Below are 11395 nucleotides of genomic sequence, written 5' to 3'. Positions count from 1 at the left end.
TGAAGTTTATGAAGGTTGGTTAAGGTACAAGAGACAAAAAGTAAAAAGTAAAAAAAAAAAAAGTCTTCACTACTTCAAACTACATCAGGCTCTTGGCAAGAGCTACAATGAAAAATGGGATCGCAGGCAGCGCTGCGGGAGGCGGGTCTGGGCTTGTTGGATGAAGCACAGGACAGGCAGTTTGGAGATCTCAGGAACCTCTGGAGGACCCTGGGTACCACCGGTTTACTGCATAGGGAGACGAAAAACAGGAAAGCGACAAAAAGGGGGAAATAGGCCAGGGGTCCAGAGAAGGAAGACAAAAGGCTGTTTTGGTCACTGGGTGCGGCAGGTTTACTGCCACAGGAGAATGGCCACGATCTGTGCAGCAGGACCCGAGGCGCTGCAACTGAAGAGCTCCCTCTGCCCGGGCCATCCACTCTTGCCCAGGTCGAACCTCTCCACAAGCTCTATTGCCCATCCCGTGTCTTCCTACTGCTAGTCGGTCTCGCTGGGGCACTTCTGGAAACCCGCCTGCGGCTCGGAACCCGGGTCTGACTTTGATCGCGGCCTTGATAACTTGGCGCGGCGCCCCGCCTCCTTCCCTCCGGCCGCCCGGCCCCTTAGTCTCGGGCACTGGGGTGGACCGGAGACTCCGCACCTCGGCTGCAGTCAAGACCCGGAGAGCGGAGCCAGCTCCCGGCCACGCGCGCGCTCGCCCGCTCGTTCCTCGCGCGGGCACTGGGCATGCGCGGCGCGGCAGGCTCTGGCCGCGAGCGGGCGGGCAGCTCCAGACTTCACAGGCAGCGGCAAGCAAGGCGGTCTTGCCTGGCGCGAGGCGGGCGCGGTGCTCGCCCTGAGAGCCCTTCTTTTCAGCCGGGCGCGGAAGGCGACGCTGCGGCTCAAGAGGGATCGGGAGGGCGCTCTCCAGGTTAGGGTCTTTCTCCCGTCCGCCTCCCACCTCGTCTGGGTTCGTGGAGCCTCGGGAAGAGCCGTGGCTTCGAGGGCGGTTCCGAGGTAAGAGCCCCTCGGCAAAAGGCGCCCGCCCGGGGACTCGGCGGCTTTGACTTCCCCTTGACTTTAAAAACCCGCCTTTATGTGCTTGGATCTGAGCGGTGCCAGGCATCGTGTCCGCCCTCATTCACTTTGACTGCTTTCAACTGGTGTTGGCAGCCAGGTGTGCGCGGACGCTGCCGCTGGAGCGCGTCCGCGCGCCTCATCGTGGCGCGCCATGGAGTGGATGCCCACCCGAGTCCCCCCACTCGCGGCTACCTGGTTTTGGGAAGGCAGGAAAGGGAAGATTCCGTGTAATACTCCTTGTAACGTGGGCTTCTGCAGATACACCTGCGCTTATCTGCTAGGTGGGTCAGCTACTGACCGAGTATTCCCATTAGGGCTTTCAAAACTACTTTCCCCCACCCCAAGTTGGGAGGGTCTTTTCAAAGCTATCCGTAGGGATAGGGTCGCACCCTTTCAAATTAAGATAGCTCATTGTTTTGGGATGGTTGTCAATTTCTGATTGTTGTTGACTTTCCTTTCTCAGCTTGTTCCACTTTACTTGCACCATTTTACTTTGGGGATGATGGCCTTCTGTTGTTGTCAGTTAAAGCTTTTGGGGTAGATTTCCCACCCATAAAGACCCTGCTCTCTCCTTTTTAATTTCAGTAAACCTGTATGGACAATCTTTGTACCAATTGTTTTCATGCTGTTTCTTAAATCCTACTCACACAGGATTGCCGGATTCTTCCTGGGGACAGGTCTCTTTGGTAGTAGGATTTGAATCGGTAGGTAGACATCTAGAATAGTAAAGCATATATTGGAATCCTTCTTTACTAAATATGTTTCAGTGAAATATGTGATTGTTTTTCTTTAAAAGGTTTCAGTTTTTACCTCTAATTATAATGGGAGTAGGTAAAATAGCTAATATCTTAGGATGAATTCAGATAACACTTGGTTTCACATGTGTGTGAACAGTTTGATATTTGGCTTTGTCATCTCTGGAGGGCAGAATTGGGATTCCTGGAAGGCTTCCTTATGTTAAAAACAAAACAAACCCGGAAAGCTTGAAATATCTGTGTTGTGTATTGCTCCTACTTTATTGCCATTGGAAAGATGCCATTCTATAGCTCTAGTGAATTTTGGAAAGTGTGTACAAATGTAGATAACGTGGCAGTGAGTCTATTGAAGTTAAAATCATTTTCATTCTCTCTTGCCTAGTGTATATTTTCTTTTTGGAAGTGGAGCTTTCTGAACATGTTGCTGTAGTTCTTAAGTTGCTGGTGTGGAAATTTTTTTTTGTCATGGATTCACATTTAAAAATTGAAAGTTAAAACACTTTATAGACTTGCCAATATATCACAAATGTAATGTGTTCATAGAATGCTTATAGTGCAGAATACATAGATTAAGACTTAGTAAAATTCCAGAAATCATTAATTTCACAGGAGGGAAAAGAAAGAAAATTTGTGTTTAATTCTTACTCTGAGAAAACCATAGTTCACAATACTTGGTGCATTCACTCTATAATTTATTTTCACTTGCTAATATTACTGAGTGTCATTATATAGCAGTTTTAATGGGGAATTAATAGTGGAGAGTACTTTAAGTCAAATTGTATTTAATATGTTTCTTTTGTTAATTTTGAACAATTTGTGACTAAAGACGTCATTTTTTTTTGTCTTTAGCTTCTTCCTTGTTTCAAGTTTTTGACCTATGCTAATTCTTTGGAGGTACCTTTTCTGTCATGACATAGGCTTGCTACTCTCTCTGCTTCTACTGTTCTTATTTGATCCATTTCAAACCTACTCTTTTTCTTATGTTATACTACACACCATCTCCCCCACTGCTTTTTATTTCCTCTTTTCTTCATTTATCTGTTTTCTGCAGCAACTCATTTCAATCAGGTTTAAAATAATAATAATAATAATAATAATAATAATAATAATAATAAAAAAATAGTATCCAGAAGAGAAAATGATACTTTTTAAAAAGTTCTTTTTGCTTGCTTAAAGTTTTAGTGGAATGAGTATTTTAGCATTAATCTGATTTATTTAAAATTTAGGTTAGCTTTTCTGAGTCATATTAAACATATTTGGTAGGTATTTGGATCAGAACAAAACAACATAAGTTAATAATAGGTTACAAACTCTCAGACATCTGCAGAGGTGTGTAAGGGGAAAAGTGGAACTTTAAAGTACTCTGGCTATAGTACATCCCTGCTGGGAATTACTGCATGAAATTGTTTGCAGCTGTTAGTGATTGAAAATATTTTCTTTAGAAAAATTCTGTAGTGGGGCAGTATTAAACATTTTAAGGTAAATATATATAAGAAAGTGGAAAGTTCTTCAGTGCTGCAATAAAACCTCTTCAGTGTTTTCCAGACACATTCCTAAATGAGATCTAAAAAATGCATTTTTTAAAGAATAGTTTTATGGAAAAAGTACAGAAATAGTACAGTTAATTCCTATATAAGCCCATACCAGTTTCCCCTCTCATTAACAACTTATATTGATATTTGTTACAATTAACAAACTAGTATCAGTTTGTTATTACTAATTGCACTTCATACTTTATATTCTGTGTGTGTGTGTGTGTGTGTTGTGTGTTGTGTGTGTTAGAGATTAGACCCAGGGCCTCCTGCGTGCTAGGCAGGTGCTCTACTGCTGAGTATACTCTCAACCCTCCTTAGTTTTTATCTAATGTCTTCTATTACAGGATCTTATTGTCCAGGATGTTACATTACATTTAGTAATCAAATGTTTTAGGTGCTTCTTGGTTTGGGTGGTTTCTCAGCCTTCTCTCTCTCTCTCTCTCTCTCTTTTTTTTTTTTAATTGATTTTATTTTTTTTAAATACACGACAGCGGAATGCATTACAATTCTTATTACACATATAGAGCACAGTTTTTCATATCTTTGTATATAAAAAATGTTCACCCCAATTCATGTCTTTTTACGTGTGCTTCTCTTGTTTTTGATGATGTTGACAGTTTTGAGGAGTACTGGTCAGGTATTTTGTAGAATTCCCCTCCTTTGGAATTTGTCTAATGTTTTTCTCACAATTAGACTGTGAGCATGGGTTTTGGGAAGGAATATGACAGAGGTAAATTGCCATTTTTATCACATCGTATTCAAGGGTACATATTGTCAGTGTGATTTATCATGGTTGATACTTATCTTGATCGCCTGACTGAGGCAGTATAAGGTTTATCCAGTGTGAAATTCCTCATTTTTCCCCCTTTTTATCCTGTACTCTTGGAAGGAAGTCGCTGTGTACAGCTCATACTTAAGAACTAGAGAGTTATGCTCATGCCTTACCCCCAGCCTCATGGTTAGAGTATCTGTGTTCATTATTTGGAATTCTCCTTCATGGGGAATTTTCTTTTTTTCTCCACTTTATTTACTCATTGTTTACTCTTATTGGTCATCATTTACTTATGTTATCATGGATGTATGTTTTATACTTTGGGTTATAATCCAGTCTATTTTATTACCCCAATTCTTATAGTTTGGCCCTGGTGTCCCTTTGACATACCACCATCAATGTGAGTTTTTTTCTTTTTGGAAGCATTTTTCTTTACTTTCTGGTACTATAAGGTATTACAGGCTCTTCTTGTATATAGATCCTGTACCAGTTTGAGAATTAGCCATTTATCCAAGGAATCTGGTTCCTTTTGTTTGGAAATTGTATTAGAAATCAAGGTTGGGTGCCAGGTGTACTTGTTGCTACTGGGATATCACTGCTTCCAGGCTTTTTTCATGTGAAAAAGGCAGGGAGTGTATGTATGTATGCAAACCTGTGTATAGGAACGTGACTATACATATTTGTACATATGTGTATATGTATGCATATATATTTCTGTGTGACTCTCTAGCTATATTAAGCTAAATATGAATTCATATATATCTTTAACTGTAATCTATTCACTATGTATCATTCTGGTCTTAACCCATTTATCTATAAATGTACTCCCAACAGTTGGAAGAAACCTGGCTCCTACCATCTGCCTAATTGTTCATTTCCATTATACAAAGATAGCAATATTGGAATTGCTAACCTGTGCTCTCATGGGAAACAACTTTATCAACTATAGTACAGTGCTTATGTGTAGTTCCTTTTGCATTTACTTATCTATTTATTTATTCTGGGGATTGAACCTTGGAGCACTTTATCACTGAGCTACATTCCCATTCTTTTTTAAAATTATTTTTGAGAAATTGAGGACTCAAAGTTGGGTTTCACTATTGTTGCTGAGGCTGGCCTCAAACTTGTGATCCTCTTGCCTCAGTCTCCTGAGTGTTTGGGATTTCGGGTGTGTGTGGTAGCACCTGGCTTCGTTTTGCTTTTTAGTCTTTTTGTCTTCACTCATTTCCAGAGTTATTTAAACACTTTTTTTCTTGTGTGCACTTTAGTGAGATTGTTGCACACATTTATAATACAGTTAACTGTCTTTTTGTCACAATCTGCATTCTATCTTGGAATCCTTTGACCTCACAATGATTTTCTTATATTTGCATATGCTAAAGTTCACTCTTTGTCCTATAAAGTTCTATGTTTTGATATCTCTATCATCATAATGTCACAGTATCAGGAATAATTCCAACACATTAATATTCTCCGTGCTTCACCTATCACCCTCTACCCCAATGGTCACTGATCTTTTTGCTGTATCTGTAGGTTTGTCTTTTCCAGAATTCATACAATTAGAATCATGCAGCCTTACCACATTGGCTTCTTCTACTTAACAATATATATTTAAGGTTAATCCATGCCTTCTGAAGTTTAATAGCTCATTTCTTTTTATTGCTTAACAGTATCACATAGAATCTTGGTTGCTTCCAGGTTTTGGCAACTATGAATAAAGCTATTATGAGCCTTTATATGCAGGATTTTGTGTGGACACAAGTTTTGAAATAACTTGGATACATACCTAGGAGTATGATCACCAGATCATATGGTAAGATTATAGTTTGCTTTGTAAGACATTGCCAGACTGCTTTCCAAAATGACTACCATTTTACCTTCACACTAGCAATGCATGAGAGTCCCTATTGCTCTACATCCTTGGTAGCATTTAATTCTGTAAATTTGGGGGGTTTTATTTATTCTTATGGGTGCATAGTAACGTCTCATTGTTGCTTTAACTTGCCATTCCCTAATGACATAGGATGTTACATCTTTTGCTTGCTATTTTCTATCCACATATGTTTTGTGGTGAGGTATGTGTTCAGGCTTTTTGCTTACTTTTTAATGGGGTTGTTTGTTTTCTTACTGTTGAGTTTCAAGAGTTTTAAAAATTACATGTTTTTTTCTTTTGTAATTCTGGAGATTGAACTTAGGGCCTCGTGCATACAAATAAAATGTGCTCTACCACTGAAGTTTACCCCCACCTCTCAGAATTAAAAAAAAATATATATATGTATATATATCATATTTATATCTTTATACATATATATGTGTATATATACATATATATAGTATATAAGCATATTTTTAAGATATGTGTTAAAAAAGACTGGCTTGTCTTTTTATTCTCTTATCAGTGTCATTGTCAGAGCAGATACTTTTAATTTTAATAAAGCCAATTTACCAATTTCATCATGGTTTGGTGTCATTTTAAGAACTCACTGCTAAGCCCAAGGCCACCTGTATTTTATACTGGTTTTTATTTTTGATTTTTTGATTTTTCAGTTAAGACAATAGAAGATATGATTCATTGTACACATAGCATACTCTGCCACTCTGAGAACAACTAGTCCAGAATGCCACAGGTCCAAGGCAAAGTGTTAACAGGGACTATTTTGACACGAGCAAGGTGGATGTCTCAGAGGTGGTCTTGATGATTGGATAGTCTAGATGCATTGAGAGACAAACTCTAGTCTGTAACATACAGTCCAACACTTGTGCCACTGTCCCCGGCCTCCAGCATTCTTTATTTCTGTTCTTCTGACCTCCATGGTGCAGAAGCTAGAAGTTAACTAGAATTTCTCCTTTATTCTTTTGTGCTTTCACTTCTTTCTCCCCTTTCTTTGTCATGGTGCAGAGGTTTCTAAGAGAATGGTGCTAATGTCCAGAGCCATTTTTTCCCCCTTAAAGTTTAATAGTTTTGCATTTTACATTTAGGTCTGTAATCCATCTTGAGGCTTAAGATATGTGATTAACTTCTTTTTGCATATGAATGTTCAGTTGTACTAACACCAGTAAATGTGTTATTTAAGTCAATAGATTATAAATTAGATTTAGAATATACAGGAAACTTTTTATGTGTTCTGCAAAATTGCTTAATAGAAATAGTTGAGAAATGACTTGGAAAGTAATACCACGTATGCTCTGTGCTGAGATTGGTTCCTGGGCACTATACATGATTTATTTCTCTCTTCTTTACTCCAAGATTTGTTGTGAAAATGGTTTTCTTAGTACAGAGTAACATCTTTCTGCTCTTTTAGATCTTAACATAGAAAATAATTACTAAGTTTGATTTTTCCATGCAGAGAATCTGGAATAAGGGATTTGCAGAATATGTGTTGGGAAGAGGCAAATGATCTAGAAACCTGAGGCTTAACTACATTTTATGGGTCTTGAATATTAACCAAGACACCTTTTCCTATCACAAGTAGCTTTTTTTCAAGTACCTCTCTTTTGATAAACATTATGTGTTATTGACATTGGGGCAGAAGTACTTATATTGTTACGTGAAAGTTAGAACCAATACCTTTCAAGATGCATCAAGAGAGACTGACACGAGTGGGTCTTTATAAGAGGTCTTTCTAGAAGGTCTTTATCTCCATATTATTATTATTATTTTTTTTTGTGGTGCTGGGGATTGAACCCAGGGGTCTTGAACATGCAAGGCAAGCACTCTACCAACTGAGCTATATCCCCATCCCCTCAATCTCCATATTATATAAATTAAGAATAGATTAAAAAAAACAGGGACTTATGTCTGGTTCACATGGGGAGAATAGGACAGAGTTGGAATGGGAATCCTGATCTTCAAAACCCATGCTCTTTCCACTTGGCTATGCTGCCTCTCACAAAAGAAAAGGCAAGGGTAGTTGCAGAGTATCCTTGATTTTATTATCTTCTTTAATAATATATTCTACTTAAATGACCATTGAGCTAAGTGAGAATGGTTCAAGAGATTGTATATTTAAGATCCATAGAAATTGTTTAAACTGTTTTTTTTCCTGTTGATTGATCTATATCTCAACAACCCAGAAGTGTGTAATGTTGGAACAAATTTATGAAGAATGAGATTCTTTTATCTTTTAAAGAGGCAGTTGTGGGGATTAAGAAAAAATAAAACAAGTACAGGTAGCATTATCTAGTCATTTACCCCTTTTCCCCACTGAATTTTAAGTTTCTTGAGGACAGTTATCTTTAAATTCCCTGTGGTATTTAAACACAACACATCACAAAGGGTACACACTCACAAAATACTTGTTGAGTGAAATTTGCACTTGTGATCATACTTTTTGCAGAATAAGAGTTTAGAAGGGGGACTGGGGCTGTAGCTCAGTGGTAGAGCACTTACCTAGCATGTGTGAGGCACGGGTCTGATCCTCAGCATGACATATAAATTAATAAAATAAATGTATTGTGTCCATCTACAGCTTAAACAAATTTAAAAGAAAGTTTAGAAGGGAATGAGTTTTTCCTCACAGAGGAAGTTGAACATTACTGAATTTCATTTGTTTATTCATTCCTCACTTGTTGAGCATTTGTTGAGTGTCTGCTCTGTGCCAGGCACGAGGAATACAAAGGTGGAGACAGGGTCTCTTCCATCTTCAGGAGACCCAGAGAACAGAGGCAGGTAGAGGACCATTTCAGTGCTGCAGAGCTGAAGGAAGTGTGTATTAAAAGACAGACAATGGACTCTGAAATCAGAGAAACCTTATCCACCTTAGTTTTCCTATTTAAGAAATTGAAAGAATAGTAGTACTCACTGGTCACAGTTGTAGGTGAAAGGGAGGTTAAATGAAGAAAAAAGAAGTGTATGTGAATGTGTGTGTGTGTGTAAATACACACAAATAAATACTTGTTTATATTCTAGAACATAGTAAAGGAGAGGCTCATTGTTGCTGAGGAAGCCAGAAAAGTGTTGGGGGAATCTCAGGATGAATTTTTGAAGCTGAGAAGGAGAGAATGAGGTGAGACATGAAGGCATTCCAGGCAAGGAGATGGGTGTGTATGACAAGTGTGAAATGGATCCTCAGGATGGGAGTGGTGGGAAATCTGCACATTCACACATTCAGAGCTCATGGAGAATTGAATAACCAGTAATTTTTCATTTTTATAAGTAGCAGTACAGTATACTATTCGTTGCATAGTGATAGAATAAAGATACTAAACCTGAGAATTGTGTGAATTTCTGCTTGTAATCATATGGCTTTCTGAATATAGCCTTTTATGTGTTCTTTTTCAGTCCTGTCATTCTCAAGTGATTATATACGACTTAAGAAAGGCGACTTGCATGTCTTTGGGTGAAATCAGAGGTCCTGTGTTAAACCATTCTTCTATTTTGTGGCATAGCAATTTACGAATGTAATATTCTTTGCAGACAGTCTGGTCCTGTTTGAGCTATCTACAATTCTAAGCCATAAACAGTTTCTAAACAGAACCTCAATCATAGAACTTAAGAATATGCTAAAATTGTTTGTTAAATAAATTTTGTGTTTGATAAGAGGAAAGTTGAAAACTCGTGTTCATAATATAGGGGAGATTAAAAAGAAAAGGGGAAAATAGTAAAAAAAAAAAAATCAATAGAAGAAGGGAAGTTTGTACTTAAAAATATTTTTAAAAGTCCATTATTGAAGGCTTTTGATTTCATTTTATTTGGAAAATCTTATATTAATATCATAAGATTATTACCTAAGTTAATCCTTATTCTCCAAGTTCATGTATGTTATTGGGATATTTACTAGTCACATGCTCTTTTCCTACTAATTATAATGTTCGTAATATAATTTTTAAGAATAATTTTCATTAGAAATTTAAAAGTTGAATAAAGTACAAGTGGCAAAATAAAGCATAAAGAAAAATAAGTATGAAATTTATCCTTTTTGAATATGTCAAATACGATTTATCTAATTTTCTACAATTTTGACAATTGAGATTAATGGTGATTTTAGACATGAATGAACAATGAGACAGTTTTTGGCATGCTGACTTTCAAAATATAAAGAAAGATATACTTGTGAGGGTAGAGAAGATTCACTAAACAGCTAGTGGAAGTCAGTCACATTTAAAAATCTTGCTTTGCTTTGTTTTTGAGGGGGCCTAGATTTCTTGAAATTCAGTCTGTAAGTAACTTAGAATATTAATGACTTGTTTTCTGTCAGAACATGCAAATTGCACTTGATCATTTCTTTGATATACAGAAGAAAATAGAATATTACTATGTCTATGTGGATTTTTTTCCTCTAACAAAATATTCTCAGCTTATTTGTATGTGTGTATAAGTAACCTCTAATTTCTCTTTCCAGTGTATTTTAAAAATTTTAACTGTTTTTTTGACAACATATATGTATTTGGGAGTTTAAAATATATTTTGTTAATCTAAGGACATTTATTTTGAAACCAGATCTTAGATTGAGTTTTGTTATTTTACTGCGTTTCTCTGTTATTAGAACTTCTCCCGTATAGCCTCTTTTTGGTACCAAAAATTACAGTGTTATATATATATTTTTTATACATCAAGATCCTTTTAGTCAAGAGAGAACATTTATTTTATTGGTAGTTCTTTCATTCAGCTCTTTTGTGGAGCCTTGTTGGATTTTGAATAATTTAAAAGCAATGGAATTCTTTCTGTGATAAAAATCTGGTCATTGGGCCAATTCTTGTAACATTATTGCCATCTTGTAACATGATACTCACCTATATAAAGGTGTGGGATTAATGTGTATGACCAAAAGAATATGTGTTAGATTGTTTTTAATAATTTAGAAAAAATAATTCCCTAATGACGTTAATGTGCATTAATTCATAGATTTAATTAAAGTATTATCACTTGAGTTTTAAAATGAATAGTCTGTGATGGCCAAACCTAAACAGTAATTTGTAAAGAGTAATAAAAAATCATTTTACTTAAATTTAGGAATAATTTTATATATTCGTGTATTTGTTATTTTTATAGAATTGCAGAATCAATTGTTTAAAGCATCAGCTTTTTGTTTTACTATTTTAATTTTCATATTTTTCTTTCTCAAACTGTTGCAACAAAAAGTCTTAGCACCAGTTACTACAGCATTCATGTGCTTGGCTACATTTCACATTTTTCAACTTTATCTTAAGACTTGCTACTTTCCATGGTTTCATGAAGAAAACAGTCCTATAAAGATCTTGAAGCAGATAAATGACCCTGTGGGTTTTTCCCTCACCGCCCCTTCTCCAACCTGCTTCCCTCCTCCCTGCTTTTC

General features: G+C 37.0%; 1 protein-coding gene across 3 annotated transcripts in view; it reads left to right on the top strand.

Moving 5' to 3' along the window:
- Nucleotides 1–735: 735 nt before the first annotated feature.
- Nucleotides 736–11395, top strand: part of Eps8 (epidermal growth factor receptor pathway substrate 8) — a 161746-nt gene continuing 151086 nt past the window's right edge. For all 3 annotated transcript variants that reach the window (XM_048787215.1, XM_048787213.1, XM_048787214.1), the window contains exon 1: nucleotides 736–996. The gene's annotated coding sequence lies outside the window, so the exon portion shown is untranslated. The remainder of the gene's footprint in view (nucleotides 997–11395) is intronic.

The sequence above is a fragment of the Marmota marmota genome, unplaced genomic scaffold, assembly GCF_001458135.2.
Source record: "Marmota marmota marmota unplaced genomic scaffold, marMar, whole genome shotgun sequence".
Taxonomy (NCBI): Eukaryota; Metazoa; Chordata; class Mammalia; order Rodentia; family Sciuridae; genus Marmota; species Marmota marmota.
Note: the sequence above shows the minus strand (reverse complement) of the source record. Positions and strands in the feature narration are given on the sequence as shown.